Source organism: Peromyscus maniculatus, chromosome 5, assembly GCF_049852395.1.
Source record: "Peromyscus maniculatus bairdii isolate BWxNUB_F1_BW_parent chromosome 5, HU_Pman_BW_mat_3.1, whole genome shotgun sequence".
Lineage (NCBI taxonomy): Eukaryota > Metazoa > Chordata > Mammalia > Rodentia > Cricetidae > Peromyscus > Peromyscus maniculatus.
Window position 1 is genome coordinate 102,121,886 of NC_134856.1, and position 19,011 is coordinate 102,140,896.

General features: G+C 44.7%; 1 protein-coding gene across 8 annotated transcripts in view; it reads left to right on the forward strand.

Moving 5' to 3' along the window:
- Elmo1 (engulfment and cell motility 1) overlaps positions 1 to 19,011 on the forward strand; it is a 539,516-nt gene that overhangs the window by 52,500 nt on the left and 468,005 nt on the right. Inside the window, exon 1 of one of the 8 annotated variants that reach the window (XM_076572973.1) lies at positions 5,540 to 5,615. The exons of 4 other annotated variants lie outside the window; for them this stretch is intronic. The gene's annotated coding sequence lies outside the window, so the exon portion shown is untranslated. Of the gene's footprint in view, positions 1 to 5,539; positions 5,616 to 9,055; positions 9,125 to 17,183; positions 17,205 to 19,011 lie in introns of those variants that run through there. 3 more of the 8 variants (XM_076572971.1, XM_076572974.1, XM_076572970.1) reach the window with 3 other exon arrangements.

The window sequence follows — 19,011 nt, forward strand, 5'->3', positions numbered from 1 at the left end:
GACAAGAAAATCACAGCCCTCTGGGGGAATTCCCTCATCCTAACAGTTCGACGAGCGAGTTAAATACAGGACATGATACCAGCCCTCATTGTCAATTGCAGACAGACTCTGGAGAGGCTACTACGAAAGCACGAATCAGCACTTGGAACACTAACTAGGTCTAAGGAATGTCCTGGTTGGGAGAACACACTCAATTCAATGCTGAAGATCTTTGTTCAGCTGAGACATAGGATTGGGTATCCTGACTCGAGGTGGCCATTACAGGCCTTCAGATGAGCATTTGGCTTGTGTTGGTGAGAACACTTCATAATACATGTTAGAACAGTTCCTTATCCCTCGAGCCTGTAGTGTTTTAGGAGCAAGTCCTCCTGTGCTTGTTAGGGTTGAGACCTCACACATGAGTGCACACCTGTTCATCAGGTCTAGCAGAGACTCAGTCGTGTGCGCACACGAGCATATATGCACGCACCTGTGCAGGAACCCATAGAAATCAGAAAGAGGACGTTGGATTCCCTGCAACAGGAGTTTCAGGTGTCTGTGAGCCACCATGTGGGTTTTGGGAACCAAACCCAGGTTCTCTGAAAGAGCAGCCAGCATCCTTATACACGGAACCACCTTTCCAGTCCCTCCTATACTGATGCTTTCAGTCATCATTTTAGAGTGTATTCATAGTAGGTACCTTACTTACAGAGTCTATCAATCACCCCAAGAGGCCTCATGGAACCTATACCATGTGTATTTGTCCAGGATACTCTACAGACACCGGCTCATCTCGTGACACATCTTAGAATGGATCCGGCATGTAGTGACACGTGGGTATCAAAGTGCACTGACCATGGTCATCCTTCTTCCACTTTCTAAGAAGGATTAGTGGGTATTGTGGTTGGACCACTAATGTCTCTCCAGTGTGGTCTCTCACATGTGGTGAAGACTTGGGTCCAGCCAATGAGGCTCATTAGGAATGGTGGAAACTTTAGGAAGTGAAGCCTAGTTAGAGTCTTTGTGGGTGTGCCCTTGAAGAATGCATTGGGATCCTCCTTCCCATTCCCTACCACTCCTATGATTGCTGCTAGTCCTCCAATGTGAGCTGCTTTGCTCTGACATGGGATCCCTACCATGCTGTTTACCTTTGCCATGGACCCAACTTGATGGGAGCCAAACAACCAGAGACTGAAGTCCCGACTTAATTAAATCCTTCCTCCTTTAAGTTGATTATCTCATATATTTTTCTCAGTGGTAGAAGGCTGATTGACACAATGGGTGACAGCAAGGTAGACATAGTCCACTGTGACAGAAATAGCAGTACATACTGTCCTCTGACCCCTCACCTTTCTCTGGAGGAGACCGGGGTGTCCTGGTTTCCTTACTGCTCACTAAAAGGTTTTTTTGTTGTTTCAAGTATCCAGGAAATGCTTGCTGAGAGGTAAACACAGAAGAATCTAGCAGGGCAGTGTATAAACAGAGTCAGTGAACCAGTCCTTCCTTATTCTCCACTTCAATTTTCTTATCCCATTTCTGGAGTGAAACAGAGAAGATAGCTTCGGAAGAAAGAGACATAGTAATTGGATGGTTCACATTTAAATGGCGTGTGGACTGAGCTTAAAGCAGAAACTTTAGAGTCTCGAAGGACAGGAAGGAGAATACCAACGTTTTGACTTTCTAGGTGACTGGGGATCTAGCTCAAAAGTCTTTCACTGCATTTTCCATGTTTATACACTAATGAAAAATAACCCTGGGTGTAGAAAAGGGCAGTAAACAGTGCCTCTATTGTATTGTAGACACTGTGCTGGTCACTGCAAATCTGAGGTCCTTAAATTCTCCTGACGGTTCTGATGAATGTATACTATTCGCTGTGCTCATGAGAAAGTTGAGGCTCAGAGGAGATGGTGCTGCACACAGGGAGGTCACCGGGGATCAGGGCATCAGGGCCCATGCTGCTGTGTCACTGTGTGGGCGGGAATGTGCTGAACAGTCTGCTTACTCTGTGTGTGTGTGTGTGTATGGTATGTAGTGTGTACAGATGCATAAATGTGGGTTTGTCCATGCATTGGTACATTTGGAAGTTAAAGGACAATTTATTGGGAGTTGGTAGTTCTTTTTCATCTTGTTTTTCAAGGCAGGGTCTCTAGTGTTTCTATTACTGTGCTGCTGAGCAATCTCCCTGGCCCCGAGCTTTTTAAAATTTTTTAATTTTTTTCCCCCTTGAGACAGGGTTTCTCTGTGTAGCCCTGGCTTTCCTGGGGCTTGCTCTGTAGACTAGGCTGGCCTCAAACTCAAACTCAGAGGCAGGCGCCTCTGGCTCCCAAGTGCCGAGATTAAAGGTGTTCTCCACCACCTCCTGGGGTACCTGGTCCCAAGTTTGGTTTGTTTGTTTGTTTGTTTGTTTGTTTATTTATTTATTTATTTGGTTTTTTGAGATAGAGTCTCTCCATGTAGCCCTGGCTATGCTGGAACTCACTCTGTAGACCAGACTGGCCTCAAACTCAGAGATCTGCCTGCCTCTGCCTCCCCAGTGCTGGGTTTAAAGGTGTGTGCCACCACCGCCTGGCCCAAGTTTTTAACTTTTGAAAATTACAAAATTACACTAGGTCCAGGTTAGAAGCCTCACATGCATTCTGCAGTTAATGTTCTGCTAAGTCTTCTTGCAAGAGCTTATTGTGGGCCGCAGTGTACTTAGGGAGAACAGGAGTTGACAGGTATTCAAGTCACTTAATGCAGAAGAGATGGTTCTGTCTGTAGCAAGGCCTGCTGTTGGCTGTCCTGTGCTACATTACCGTAAAAACACACTGGCTTCTCACAAGCGTCAGCAGTGGCAAGCTACAGCTAAGGATGACACAGAGAGGCAATGTAGCAGGAATCTTAGTAGGTCTTATTGATAAAATCAAACCTGAGGCCAGTTATTGGCGTGAATGCTGGAAGGTCAGAGAAGCAGAACAAGCCACAGCTAACCTCACCTGGCCAACTTCTCAGCTGGTCTTGTTTCCTCAGACTGGAAGCTTCTGTGTCCTCATCCCAATGGCTCTCAGCTGAACTGCTGCTAGAAGCCTGAAAGCTTAACCAGCCAAATGCTTCTAGTTTCTGGTCTTCATGCCTTATATATCTTTCTGCTTTCTATCATCACTCCCTGGGATTAAAGGCTCACTTCTTGGGATTAAAGGCATTTCCATTAATTGGCTGTTTCCAATGTGGCCTTGAACAGATGGATTTCTGCCTCTGGAATGCTAGGATTAAAGGCGTGTGCTACTACTACCTATCCTAAGTATCTAGTGGCTTTTCTGTTCTCTGACCCCAGATAAGTTTATTAGGGTACACAATATTTTGGGGAACACAATACCACCACAAGGCAAGGGAAAGAACATGGCTTCAAAGGATGAAATACGTGCAGGGAAAAGTCTGAAATTACTCAAGAAATATTGATGATGCTCTAGTATTTTCTCTGTGTAGATCAAATATAGTCTGTAAAAAGCTGCATGATTGTTTTTATTCACTGTAGCATTGCACAGTAATGTCCTCATTTTCAGTCTCAGACTTGAATACTTGGTAATTGGATGTATGAAGAGAAGTGACTTAAAATAAGAAGTAGAGCAGGGTGGTGGTGGCTCACACCTTTAACGCCAGCACTGCGGAGGCAGAGGCAGGCAGATCTCTATAAGTTCAATGCCAGCCTGGTCTACCAGGCGAGTTCCAGGATAGCTAGAACTACACAGAGAAACTCTGTCTTGAGAAAACCAAAACCAAAACCAAAACAAAACCAAAACCAAAACCAAACCAAACCAAAGCAACCAACCAACCAACCAAACAAACAAACAAACAAAAAACCCAGAGGCTCTTGCTTTCCATGAACTAAATCACATATACATTATGTTGAGCTATAAGTACCTCTGGATTTCCACCAAATGTGAGATTTCCACTTTCCAATAAGTAATCATAATGAAAATATGTACAGTCTCCACATTTAGCTTTTTAACACCCTAGGGTATTGGCAGGTGTTTTCAAGGATCTTGTGAAATCATGCAAAGTTGAATGTAATTTACTTTGCTTAAGAGCAAAGGTATGAGGTATATATTGTAAAATCAAAATGTAAATTGTAAAAAACAAAATGAGTAGGCTGCTCTAACTCCAGTGCTACTGGAGTTATTAGGGAACTACAAGTCGTTGGCCGTGGGGGAGGTGTGACAAGGCTCAACACGTCTCCCAGCACTCTCCCTTTTTACAGTACTATGAGAGTGCTTTCAGCTCTGCCCACAGTACTTACTACACAGTGACACACTGGACACAGATGTAATGAAATCATAAGCTGAAACCTAGCGTGCCATGATGCCCATCCAGAGCTCAGGCTTGTCCTTGAGGTCTTCTGGTCATCAGGATGAGATGCTGGTCCTGTGTTGGAGAGATTAGGGGGTTGCTTTTATATCTGGAAGTGTTAAGTTAGTCACACTTACTCCTCTCAGTATAACCAAAGGCTCCCCACAGTATGGGCTTGATTCAGAAGCCCCTGTGGGCCATCCGGATGTCCCCCTTCTTCTACCCCTTCCTCCCCGGTAGAAGCCTGTGGGTCCTGCATTTCCACAGAGCCTGTCCCTGTTTCTGCTCTACTGCCCCAGATTAACCCTGTCGGCCTTTGATCTGGAAGACATCCGTTCTGATGTCTGCTCATGTACAAACTTGTGCACCTTGATTTCCTTTTGTTTCCTGTTAATCTCTTCTGCCAGATTCCTCAGACTGTTTGCAAACATGTTCTGTGGCCTGGCCATTTTGCTTCCAATCCTTCGGTGGTTCCCATGGCTATTGGATGAGGTACACCTTTGCATATAGTTAGACCTACCTTTCTATTTATGTCTACATTCAGGTTCCTGCGTGTGTCAAAAAGAATTGGACTCTTCCTTGTGCTGGACTGCTTTTCGTTTAAGCTGTCCTGGGTCAAGCGTCCTTTCTCAGTGCTGTCCCACAGTAATTTAGGTATAGCATATCTTTAACATACCATGCTTTTCTTTGGAGCACCTAGCTCTACAATGTACACCGGTGTCACTGTGTCTGAGGGAGAGGCTTTCCACACCTGTCTGTGGTATGGATAAATGAATGAGAAGGGAGAATTACCGTCCTCTAGTTTCTCCTGAAAACATATCCTGTCCATTCTTTCCTTCCCACCTCTCTATCCCATCTCTGGTAACAGTTCCAGGGCAGAGTGCAGAGCTGTACCATTCAAGGCAGAGGAGATGCAGACAGATACAGCCCAGACCCTCTTTGTTCTGCCCACTCCTGGCCACTCTCCTTGGGCTTTCAGGAATCTGGTTCTGGCAAAAGCTGGAGAACAAGGGAACAGTGTCGACTATGGGGCAAATCAAAACCAGGCACCACGTGAGGACAAGCAAGGAAACATTTGCCTCTTCACTTTTCTGTGTCTTTCTTCCCAAAATGCACAATCTGAATCCAAGTAGAGGAAACATCCAACAAACTCAACTTGAGAGGCATTATGCAAAATAACCAGCCTGCAATCTTCTCAAGTGTCAAGGTCAGAAAAACCAAAGGAAGGCAGAGAGAAGTGTTTCGGCATGAATGAAGCTCGAGCAGGGAAAAGCACTAGATGAATCTAAGCTGTATCTTTTTGTTATCAGGTACGGTTTCAGGCTTTGGGTGGAATTTGAATGGAGGCTGAGGAGCAAATGGAATGTGCAGTAATGTTTCTTTTCTGATTTGATGGCCATGTTGTACTTATAATGGAATGAGCATTAATGTGCTTGCTAATTAATGAGGCATCTGGTTGGCAGATTATTCTTACATGTTCCAAGATGAATGATGGCTCTTTGTACTTTATTTATTTATTTATTTATTTATTTATTTATTTATTTATTTATTTATTTATTTATTTATTTATTTATTTATATGTCTGTCTGTCTATCTGTCTATCTATCTATCATCTATTTACTTACTTACTTTAAATTTGAGATTGCTACAAAGAGTTTGAAAGAAAGAAATTAATTGACCACTGTGTACTGTTCCCACGGTGGCATGTCCTGCATTTATGTTCATGGAATGTGTGCAGCTGGGGCTTGGGTAGACCTTGGGATGAATTACAGGTGAGTGTGCTGTGGCCAAGAGGAAACCCTCATCCTGTGTCAGTAACCTTTACTACCTGCTCGGAACATGGCAACTCTCATGTCCGGTGCAATTAGCATGCTTTCTGGAACTGGGGAACAAGATACAGATCCATGGCTCATGGTGCCAATAGGCAAATTTCCAATCTGTAGGCAACCTTCAAGGGAAGCTGAGTGGGAAGCTGGAGAGTGCTGGGTAAACAGGAGCTGACCATGATGACCAGGAACCAACAGGCATACAGCCTGGGCAGCTGGAGTGCCCCATCTGAAAGGCCTCATGCTTGGCTATGTCATGTGAAGACAGGCATAAATCAGGAAGTGCTGGACTTCCCCCTATCTGCGAGAGAGCTGTGGTAGCCCAGCAGGCTCCCATTTTGTCTGCTTTAACTCATGGCCACCTCTCTTTCTTTTGATCAATGTGTTCTTTCTTTAGGTTAGGCCATAGACTCAGGCAGCAGAATTTGTTAACAGATTCTGTTTGTTGATTTTAATGTGGCGGCGGCGGCGGCACAATGTTCATTAAGCGACACTGTTACGGTGTGAGAGAAGCCATGAGGCTCGACAAAACCTACTGTCAGAGTTTATTAGGGAAGGAGGGACAGAAGAGAATGTGCTTAGGCCTATGGAAGACATGTGCAGGGAGAGAGGGACGGGGGAGAAGAAGAAGTGGGGAGGAGTCTGTGACCCACTTTTTTATGGATTTCCCTGCACATGTGCATATGGGCTTATGGAGCTACGCCACGCATGTGCATAGATTACGTGATTATGTTGCGCACAAATTACGAAGCGCACAGATTACCTAGGACATAAAGCCCTGGAATGACTAATTTTTTTTTTTTTTTTTTTGCCAGAGCATGTGAGGTCATGTAGCTGGAGGAATGGCCAGGAATTCCAGCACTGTTGGCTGACTGTAGAGCCCATGTCTCTCAAATGTTGTGTTGGAGAGTTTTATATCAACTTGACATAAGCTAGACTTATCTGAGAGGGGGACATCAATTAAGAAAATACCTCCATAAGATCTGACTGCAGGCATGCCTGTAGGGCATTTTCTTAATTAATGATGGATGTGGGAGGGCCTAGCCCAATGTTGGTGGTGCCCTCCCTGGGCTGGTAGTCCTGGGTTTTATTAGAAAGCAGGCTGAGCAAGCTAGGAGGAGCAAGCCAGTAAGCAGACTCCTCCATGGCCTCTGCATCTGCTCCTGGCTCCAGGTTCCCGCCCTGTTTGAGTTCCTGTCTTGACTTCCTTTGATGATGAACTGTGATGTGGACCTGTAAGCCGAATTAACCCTTTCCTCCCCGAGTCGCTTTGGCCATGGTGTTTCATCACAGCAATGGTGACCCTAACCAAGACAAATGTCTTTGCGGGTTTGCTGTTGCGCCCTCATTCCTTCTCAGTTGGTTTACATGCTAACTCTCAGAGGCAGCTTATTTCCGGTTCCTTAGAGTCCCTCCTTGCCATGGTTCACTCTCTTACTCGAGTGGAACTTCAGTTAGAGAGAGGTTTGGCTTTGGGAGCAGCAGCCAACCCTGTTTCTTCCTGTTCATCATTTGGAACTTTGCAAGTATATAAAAAGAAGGAAAAAAACTTTTATTTCAAAAATAAAATACTTACTGTATTGAAGTATTTTTATTTCCTCTAAAAATCTTTAATTTTCTTGGGTTGCGCCTGAGAGATTTAAGCAAAATAAATGATACCTTAATTGGGAACACTCTGCCTCCCTGGCAACCTGACGTTGTTGTCAGTTCCCCATTGCCAGGTTTGTGCCGCTTGAGGTTGGTGTGTGGTGACAGTCCTTTCTGCAGTTCAGTGCTCTCTCAGCTGGAGCTCCCACCCTCCTGCAGCTCGCTGGGCCCTTCCCTTGGGATTCCTGGGTTCTTTGAACAGATGGCCATGGCTCCTACTTTAGGCCCCCTGGGTACTGAGCCCTGGAGCCTGTGGTCCCTAGGGGCTTTGAGATAAAAGCCTTTTGTTCCCTGAGAGGTGCTCTATGCATGCTTGAGATTTGGAGCCTGATATGGCAAACTGTGACCTGTATGTCAGCCCGCACCTGAGGGCATGGTGTTGCTCCCAGGTTAGAGACTAGACAGAAGTATCTGGGTTCTTCTGTGACAGACAAAAGCCACACTCAAGCTGGCATAAAAATAACCTAGTCATTTAGCTACGATTTTTCATAAAACAAACACACACATACAGGTACATATACACAGAGAGACGGGGTTGGGGGTGGGGTGGGGTGGGGTGGGGTGGCACAGCGCAGAGGAGGGGGAGAAGGGAGAGAGAGGAGGAGACAGACAGACAGACAGGCAGGCCAGGCAGACTGGGACTGAGATACTGCTTCTCATTGGTGAAAGATTCTCGCTGACTGTAATTTTATGTTCCTTTTATCCTTTGTTATATCACTGTACAACTTCACACCAATGCCTTTACAAGTAGCTGCTCCTGTGCCTGGCTTGGCCCTTCTGTGCGGTGGACTTTGAGCCCCAAGTTCCAAACTTGAAGCAGAAGTCCATTTTCTCCTCCATTGTTTAGCTGTAGAGGAAGACAGCCTCTCTGGGTCATCACCAGGTCAGCTTGGTGTTGGTTTCTGACCACCTGAGCTCTGAATGCTGATGCCAATAACCAGTCTGTCCTCTTGTTTTCCGGAGAGGCTCCTGGCCCTTAGCACCCAGGGTTAGATAGAGAACTGACCTAGAGAGTGGGGTGGTAAGCATTGGCAAGCTTCAAACCTTAGAGATTTGCTTTCCGTCTGCAAAGGAAGCATGACAGCAAGCTCTGTGTGGACCCTGGAGCAGGTCATTGACATCTGCTGGTCTCTTCTTGACTTGGTGACTGTGGTGAGTCCCATGCTATGGACCAGTGAACAGGATTCGAAGTAGAATCACCTGACACAGGCTGGTCAGAGCAGTTGGGGCATGAGGTCACGGATCGTGACTTTCACTTTCCTTTGTATCTAGGCATCTGTGCCCATGAGAATCGTGAGAATCGGAGCAAAGCAAGATAGGGTGTCGTAAGCTATGGATTCCTTGAGGTACCTTCTTCAGCTCTTCCTTTCCTAGTCCCCTTTGCTGGTAGATAGAGTTTTGCTGTCTGCTGCCAGATGAGGGTGTGTGGGCCTGATAAGCCGATCACTTCATGCAAATGGCAAGGAACTGACAGCTTTGTGAGGACATGCTCCTTGTCAGGGGCATCCTCAGCGTAATCAAGTGATCAACTTCTGGCTCCCAGTGACAGCTGCGAAGTGCTGATTTGTGTGTGGATGGACCACCAGTTCCGAGTTCCAGTTACCTTGTGCGTCTTTAAAGCCTACATCTTCATGATAAGCATGCCCTGGTGCCGCTCGCTGCTGGGATAGGCTCTGCACAACTGGCCCATCACTGATATTTCTAACCAAATGATTTGCAGAGTGAGAGCTCAGAGGATATGTGCTTAATGTGCAGCACTGTTGGAGCTGGAAATGCTCAGGAACTTCTTCTCAATTTTAGGAGATGAGTGGGAGGTGGGATGGGAAGGCTATGAAAAATTGGAAGTTGGGTGACACCTGGAAGATGGTTTATAATGATGAAATTTTTTTTTTCCAGAGAGTATTTCTACATAAGGGAGTTTGCGCGTGCCTGTGCCTGAGAGTTAATGTATAATTTTGAAATGCCTGTGCTTAGTGCTTTGTACATTCTCATAGGTGGAGATGGAAGCATTTGGTTCTGCTACATTCTGGACAGCCTGCTTCCTATCTATGGTTGAGGGATCGCTAGAATGCCAATTACAAAGACTGGGTATTAGGATCTTGAACCGAGTATGTCCCTGTACTGGAGGCCAAGCTGTCGCTTGTGCTTTTTAATGCTCTGTAAGATGGCATAATGGGACGTTTGCCTTCCAACTTGCCAGTTCTTCATGTGGAGACTCTTGTGTGTCGGAGATGTCTCAGCAGTGTAATAGAGTGTGCACATTTCCAGTAATAACCACTCTGCTTCTGATAGAGGCAAGGCGCACATGCCAATCAACACAGTGGAGAGAAGAATTCAGCCTCTTAAAGTGGACCCTTTTAAAATGTCACTAAGACTACTCGGTGTTTAAAAACCTTCTTTTGAACCTTGGAAGTCTTTTTCTCCATCTATAAAGGGAAGATTTTATGTGACCATTTACTTAATGTGGGCTGGTTTTATTCTGGACTCTTTGAAACTCAGTATGAAGGCTAAAATGCTGCTATGTGGAGAAGTAACAAAGAATAGCATTGCTGGGCTTGGGTTGTGCAAAATTAAAGCGACAAGGTACAGATGACAGGGCACAGTATGGCCACAGATTAGCTCTCTCTAATTTGCTGCTGTGGAAAGTAGTGCTTTGGGCTTGCATTGTAATTTCTTTTCTCGAATTAAAGTTTTAAAAAGAAAACATAACTTTTATGAGAAGAGAAAACTTGAAACAAAACAAAACCAAACAAAACCAGTAAGCTTTGTGGTATGGGAGTGGCCCGGTGGTTCCCTGTGCTTCAGGGTTGTTTGGGGAAGTCCTGCCTCAAACACATGGAAATGACATGCTGTGATTTTGGGAGCTACATGTCTCCAGCCAGCAGCAGAGTATTTCATGTGCCACTTAAAGTACCTCCCCCACGGTACTTTGTGGAAGTACCTCCCCCACGGTACTTTGTGGACAGTTGGTAGCAGGGTGCTGTGGGTCTCTTCTGTACGTGATGTGCCATGTGTGAACATTCCTGATGGGTGTGGGAGCGGACAAGAGCACAGTCACTTTCTCCTGGTTTGTTTCCTTCTAGAGGAGAGCCCGAATGACTGGTGAAGGTCAGTCAGAACGGCATTTGGTTTCCTCAGCCACAGCATGCCCTGCCCCAAATTCTAACACTGCATTCCTTTCTCCTGTCTTAACTTCTCAGAGGGCTGAAGTGGCCTTCTTTATGATGTGGTGGCACATGGATTGTAGCATGAGCCTCCTAAACTGCCTATCCAAAGTCAGGATGTGGGCTGGGTGCAATTCAGTGGTAGAAAGGTCAGCTAACGGCAGGCCCTGGGGGTCAAGCTCCAGCAGAAAACAAAACAACCCCCACCTCAAAACCCCAAGTAGACAGCAACAGAATGTGGGTACTGTTTACTACAGCATTGTACAATTGCTAGTTTTGGGCCACAACGAGTTAGCTTTTGAGTGTCCATGAATGTTTTCCAGCCTCCATGCCAGCTGCTTACTTCCAAGCCATCATGGCTGGCACTTTCATCCTTACTAGGCCTTGGTTACATCTGTCCTCACTGTCATTTTAGTTTCTTTTGCCCCCCCCCCTTTCCTCTTTTGGTGAAAGTATGTCCCTAAGTACATGTTGGGGGAACATTACTGAACTCAGGTTCTTCTTGCCCTTTTTGATTTGAATTATGCCCCACACAAGGGATATAAGTATGTGTCTGTCACCTCAGGATGTGGCTGTTAGTTAATAGGGTCATTGTAAGTGTAATTAAGACAATCTACTGAAGTTCGGTGGGAGTCAGATCCAGTATGATTGATTGGTGACTTAAGAGGAAATACAGAGAAAGAAGCATGCATGGGTTGAACTGAAGACCGGACTGCAGAAAGGACCTAGCCGAGGCTCAGGCAGGTTTGTTCTAGCTCCCTCAGAGGCAGAAAGGACCTAGCTCCCCAAAGGGAGTTCGGCCCTCCTGACACCTTGATTTTCCACTCCAGTCCCCAGAACTGTGAAGCAGCAAATTGCTGCTGTTTGAGCCACACGTCTGTGGTGCCTTGTTAGGTCAGCCCTTGAAAATGCATACATTTCTTCTTGGCTTGAGTTCAAATTGGGCCAAGACCACATCCCTGTTCTAGAAGCTTCATAGTCAGGCTCTTCTTACAGATTCCTCACCTCATCCTGGGCTAGCTCAGTGGATTTCACCTCTGGAAGTGGAATCCAAGGAGTGAGTGGATGTGGAGGCCAGAAGACATGGGCTGTGCATGTCTTCCTCTATTAGTCTCTACCTGATTGCCTTGAGATAGAATCTGTCACTGAGCCAGAAGCTTGCCTTTTGGTTAGGCTGGTTGGCCAGAGAACTCTCAAGATCTGGTTGTCTTTATCTTATAACCCTGAAGTTACAGAACTGTCCAGCCATGTCCAGCTGTTTACAGGGGTTCTGAAGATTTGAACTCAGGTCCTCATGCTTGCAGAGCAAGTGCTCTGACCCATCTCCCAGCCCCTAACTATTTTCTTTAGAATCCCCCCATTTGCTGCTAAAGAAGCAGAGACTAAGCTGTGTGTGTTGGCAAGAGATTGTGGCGGTGGTGGAGGAGAGGACCAGTGAGTTTCCAGGCAGCCAGAGGTGCTCCAGTGAAGCTGAAGAGCACACATAGGGGCCAGTGTGCTGCATGCAGGGCTGTGAACGTTCTGTTGAATGGGGTGGGATACCGCTGAAGATTCTGAATAGGGAATGACATGATCTGACTTACGTTCCTGTGATTCGCTGGGCAGTATTAACTACTTTGTGTGAGACTCAAGTCAGACATCAGCTAGAGATAGACTTCCAGGTGGTCAAGACACACACACACACACACACACACACACACACACACACACACACACACACACGCAAACACACACAAACACACACACCAGGTAAAATAGTAAACAAAAATAGCCTTTGAAATATGTCCACAGTGGGGTTTATTATGCTGAACTTAAAACAATATACGAACACCAGGCATGCACCTTTAATCCTGCTCTGAAGGCAGAGGTAGGGTGATCACTGAGTTCAAGGCCAGTCTGGTCTACAGAGCAAGTTCTAGGATAGCCAGGGCCATACAGAGAAACCCTGTCTCAAAAAACCAAAACCAAACCAAATCAAACCAAAACCAAGCTCTCCCTCCCAATATATGAACCAAATGCTATTTTCTGTCTGTTTTCATATATAATATTTGCAATGCCATGTGAATGTGGTCACAAGTTCAGACAAGTTTGTGTGTACTTTTACTCATGTCTTTCTGTGTGCAACCTCTGAATTTTATTAGTGACCAGTGTGGAAGAAGCCATTTGTCAGGGTCACATTTTGAGACACCTGCTTGAATAGATCAAGAAATTAAGTGTTTTCCTGACAATAAAGTAGGAACCCCATGCTTTTTCTCTTTTCTAATTATTTTGCTCACTCTTGTCTCCAGTTGCTAGGTCCTTTTGACTTGTATTTTTATTTGAAGATGTCTCATCTCCTTAATCTTGTTTGATTCCAAGTAATCAAATGGTATAGTAATATCTTAAATCTTTTCATGAGGTTTCGAACTGTGTGATCCAAATGGATGACAAGACATACTTTTACAAAGTATTACTCAAGTAGCACTGAGCAGACAGTGTTTACATATCTTACTTCTTGCGACAAGGAAAACACTGAAGCCACCAAATACCTCCATGTTGGAAAATCTACTTCACACTTGCATCATCTTAAATGTTGTCTGAAGAAACCATGATTAGATTCACTCCTGTAACACATGTCCTAAGTGTCCTAAGACAAAAATGAAACAGGGGACTCAGTGAAAGAAAAATGAGTAATTAAATAAGCCGAAAATAGAGATGAAGCTTGCAAATAAAATCTTGAAAAGTACAGTAAGAATGCAAATAGTAGAAACTATATGCATGATCTCATGTGTGAAGTCTTGAAATTTTTGTCTCAGATGCCTTGTAATTTAAATGAGAAGTCAAAGCTCATACACTATAAAGGAAGATGCTGTCATAAGACAGCATCTTCCTTTACAGTGTTCCGAGCTTGTGTCTTTATTCATGAGACCAATCCTGATAGGTATACTATCTCTGTGATTTCTACCCTAAGTGGTAATCTGAATTGCATTTGGAGCTGATGATAGACTAACTCAATTGGAGGGACATCCTATAAAATAACTTCAGTAGATTTTTCCAGTAAGCTTTGTGCATGTCCAGGTTGTGAAGACGTATGGGTGGAGGATGATGTTTTTTTTTTTTATTTTTTTTGCATGGTGGTGTACACCTGCAATCTTAGCACTTAGGAAGCTAAGCCAGAAGGATCACAAGTTGAAGGCTAGCCTGGGCAACAGTTAAGTTTCCTGTAGGCAAAGTGATGATTGATGGGGGAGGGCCCAATCCACTGGGGACAGGTGGTCCTGAGTTGTATGAAAAAGCAGGTGGAGAAAGCCATGGGGCACAAGCCAGTCAGCAGCATTCCCCCATGTCTGGTTCCAGGTTCCTACCCTGAGCTCTGCTCTGGCTCCTCTCAATGATGGATGCTGAGCTATTAGATGGAGTAAACCCTTTCCTTCCTAAGTTGCCTTTGGTCATGGTGCTTACCACAGCAATAGAAAGCTAACTGGGACAGGTATCCTTCACAGTACCTCAAAATTTCTCTGTAAGTCTGAAATTATTTTGAATTATCAGCTCTAAATTGAGTTCAGGAGAGGACATTTTATTTTCTGAGAATTTCAGACAAAAAAAATTTTGAACTAGTAGTGTCTAAATAGTAAGAATTATTTTTCTTTTTGTTTTTTAAAGAAAGGCAAGTGTTTCTTAGAATGTTTTAAATGTATTATATCAAGTATCTAAAAATATTTCCCACATTGTCTTTTATCCATGGAGCAGTGTGAGTTCTGATATGATTAAAAAGCCTATTGAAAACAGTGGGGCATAGGAAGCGAGTCATACATGCATAATTCACTCAATTAGTAGAGAAAGCTAATACACAACTTAAAATATTTAGTACCTAGCACTCAGCTTGCAGAGGGTTACCAACCATTATTGAATATGTTTTTAAAGAAGAAACAAAACTCTACTAAGAAGAAATTCACTTCCGAAGGAATTCCCAGGAGACAATGTGAATGAATACTGCATTTCTTATGCTATGGCTATAAATATGCCTAGAGATTGATTTGTAGATGGGTCAAATTTTGACTCTTAATCTTATTTCTCTTGGGTTTACATTTTTGTTAATAAGAGAGCCTTCATTTTATTATGAGAGCACCCATTGTTACATTTAATTTGGTATTACCTGGTTAATTGTCGCTTAAATTAAAATTATTGCCTTAGTCTGTCTGTGTTACTGTACTAGTTACTTCTTGTTTTAACAACATATCTGATAAAGGCAATTTAAGGACGGGAGGGGTTCATTTGGCTCACCGTTTGAAGCCACAGGGCCTGTGATGGTGGGGAAGGCATGGTGATTGGAGGATGTGAAGCCATTGGCCACATCGCATCCCTTGTCAGGAAGCAGAGAGCAACGGACTCTGAGCTGTCCTCCCTTTCTCCTTTGCATTCAGTCCAGGGCTCGAACCTATGGAAGATGCTGCCTCCATTAGGACTGATACTCCCACCTCAATGAATCTAGTCTAGAAAACCTGCCACGTGCCCAGAGGTTTGTTTCCTTGGTGATCCTAAATCTCATAAAATTGTCAATCACGATGAACCATCATGGTTACCAAAACAGGATGCATAAAGACTCAATTTTTGAAGAGCAGAAGTTTGTCTTGTGTTTGTGAAGCCTCAAAAAAAAAAAAAAAAAAAAATCTAAGACTGAGGACGACACCTGGTCAGGAGCTGTCTTCCTCATGTGACATGAGAGGAGGCACCTTTGGGTAAGACACAAGTGACACAAAATCCTTTTACACTTTACCTTAACCCATCCCTGAGAGTGGAGTTCTGAAGACATAAACATGAGTCCCTACTTCAAGTGTTGCACAGGGATTTAAGTCTCTAATATACATACTCAGGGACGCATTGATGTCTCAGAAGATGGAGTAACGTTCCTGTGATTTGTATCTTCAGTAGTGCAGGGTGTTAGAATACTAATTGATTTATTAGACTTTCGTCTACTTCATGAAGTTTTGTTTCCCAAACTCTACTTTCTCCTCAGTCTTTGTTAAACTAGAAATGTGTGGGCTTCCCCCGCCTCCCTCCCCTAGTAATGATAACATTATCAAATAGTACATACTGCATTTTCTTGATAGGACTTGTCTAGTGCATGGACTGGCAGTGATGTTCTCATACCTGGAGTCTGTTTCTACCCAACCACAACTGTTATACCTTAGACAAGTTACCTGTATTTATAGAAATCCCTTATTTTTAAGAATTCTACCACTTGCTGGCATTTTCCCTTAAGTCTTAAGAATATTTATTTGTGTATTAAAGATTAAGGCTTTCAATAATTAAAACCATTTACAACAAAATGGATTCGTCTGCCTCATACAGTCTGTGGCACTCCCAGGGCCAGCTTGAATTTCACCATGTCTCACCCTGCTGCTTCCTTTGCCTTCCTGCAAGTTCCTTCCTTCCCCACACCCGGGCAGGCGGATGGAAGGTGTCCTCTATTATTTGTTGGTAACCATCCAACTAGTGGCTGCTGTGCTTTTGTGGTCATGTGCACAGCGGTCAAACATTTGTATCTTCTAATAGGAGGTTTCCAGCGGAGGCTGAACAGAGCCATACCTGGTCTTTCAGTTTCATCCCTCATATAGCAAGCACGTGGCTTTTTGGTCTATATGGACTGTCTTAGTTAGGGTTACTGTTTCCATGATGGAACACCATGACCAAAGTAACTTGGCAAAGAAAAGGTTTATTTGGCTTATTCTTCCACAGCGCTGTTCATCATCAAAGGAAGCCAGGGCAGGAACTCAAGCAGAGCAAGAACCTGGAGGCAGGAGCTGATGCAGAGACTACAGAGTAGTGTTTACTGACTTGTTCTCCATGACTTGGGCACACTGGTCATATGGTCTTCTTGTCACAGCTAACAGGAAAGCTAAATTACTTTCTTTCAATAGCATTCAGCAAATAATTTCAGATCCCATGGTTCTGGGCACTGTGCTGTGCAGTGGCTATCAGAAGAAAATAAAACCCAGCATGTCCCCTGACTTCATGGAGATTACAGTCTATTGGAAAAGGAGAAAAATGAATAAGCACACAAAGTATATCGCTCTACATTTTGATCACTTCTAGGAAGGAAAAGAAGAAGCTGGTAGCAGAATGAGTGTCTGAGGAGTTAGCGGGTGAATCATAGACCATTTCTCCGAAAAGAGGTCATTTACTCTCAGGGGGCAGAAGAGCTTTTCAGGCCTGTGAGACTGACCAGCCGAGGAGGACTTACTTAGTGTCTGGCAAGTGTGAGCAGGCAATCTGCTGCCAGGTAAGGGCCTGTGGAGGATTTGGAGAGCACTAGACATCCGTTGGGGAGTTCTGAGCAGGAAGGGATGTTTTGCCCTGTGCAGTTGCTGAGAAAGAGTAGTGAGTATGAGGTGCCAGTGGGGTGCCTGCTTCAGTGGCCCTGGTACACGCTGTGACGGTGGAGGTGAGAAGAGATTGGCAGGTTTGGAAGGGACCTCAGGAGGTTGGACTTCAAAGTCTTGACAGCAAGTAGGAATGTTCAGGATGAAAAAAAGACCCACTGGAGATGAGTGTAAGGCTGCTGGCAGAGGGATGCCACTTTCTGAAAGAGAAATGTTGGAAAAGGAGATTGTCTCGAGGCAGCATCAAGAATTTGCCAAATTAGGTCCGTGTATGAGCACAGAAAAGTAACCGTCCCTAGTGATTTCTTTTCACCGCTTTGTTCTGGCAATGGGGACGTCCTCCTTGATGTGTGTTCCTTTCGTTGTTGTCCTTTTCTGTGGATCTGTGGTAACTGAAGGGTGTACAGACTCACTTGCCCGTCAGATTCCAAGTATTTTTTTTCATCATTAGTCAGAGGGTCACTAGTTCTTTCACGGTTTTGCCCATTTGCAAGCGTCTTCGGTTTTGAGGTGCAGGTTTCACATCTGCTTCAGGATGTCACAAAAGAGGGATCTGGACCTCATCTGTGCCTGGTCCTTGCACAGGTCATTCGGTGCCAAGGCATCCTCCTCCCGAAGTAAGAGCGTCCTGGTGTCGGCTGCTGCCCCAGTCCGCAGCCCCACTGCGAGCCTGGCTAGGATCTGGGTAGATCTGGGTCCCTGTTGTACTACCAGCATACCTGCTTGCTTACACACACACTCCCACATTCTGTCTCTGAAGTTTGGTTCTACTTCCTGCCTTTGGAAGTTGCCGGGAAGGAAACTCTTCTCTGTCTACAGAGCATGCTTGGTTTGGGACATGGGAACTGAATAAACTGGCAGGAAACAGATAGACTAGAGAAAATGCCAGGTGTGTTTTGTACATACCTACTAGAGTGCTCAGTGATGAGAAGCAGAATAGCCAGAGGTAACGGCTTACATGCCAATTTAATTTTTTTTTTTTTAGATTTATTTTTAATGACATCTCTGTGTGTATGTGCTCATGAGCCAGGTGCCCTCAGGCTGGAGGTAGACCTCCTGGAGTCTGTTACAGGTGGTTGTGAACTGCTCACAACTGGATCCTGGGAATCAAACTTGGGTCCTCTGTGAGAATAATGGGTGCTCTTAACCACTGAGCCATCTTCCAGCCTCACCACTTTAATTTTTAAAAAACGCATAGTTGAGGGCTTTTGTGAGGTAGAATGAAAGATCCCAATGGACTCCCCCCCCCAATCCTGGGAATATAACCAGGGGCTTTGTGTGCATATCAGAAAAATGCTGCACTGCTCAGCTGGATCCGGCTCTCTGCTTTTTCTTTTCTTTCCTCTTGAGTCAGGCTCTCAAAATGTTGCCTAGGTTGGCTTTGAACTTAGGATCCTCCTGTCTCAGCCTCCTGAGTAGCTGGGGTTGCCTGTGTTGCCAGGGCCAGGTGGGGCTTTTTGATGCTGATAGCTGCTGAGTTGTGTGTACTTCTTGGTGCTAAGTGGGACTGGTCTTCTCCCAAACTGGAAAGTCCTTTGCAGTACTTCTCAGGGGCTCGCTTTACATCCTGAATGTCCCCTCCCTCTGTAGCTGGAAGTTTTCCTGTGTCCCGCCTGGCCCTGAGGTCCTATAGCCACTTATAAAATAATCACTCAGAGACTTATATTAATTATCAACTGTATGGCAGGCTTCTTGTTAGCTAGCTCT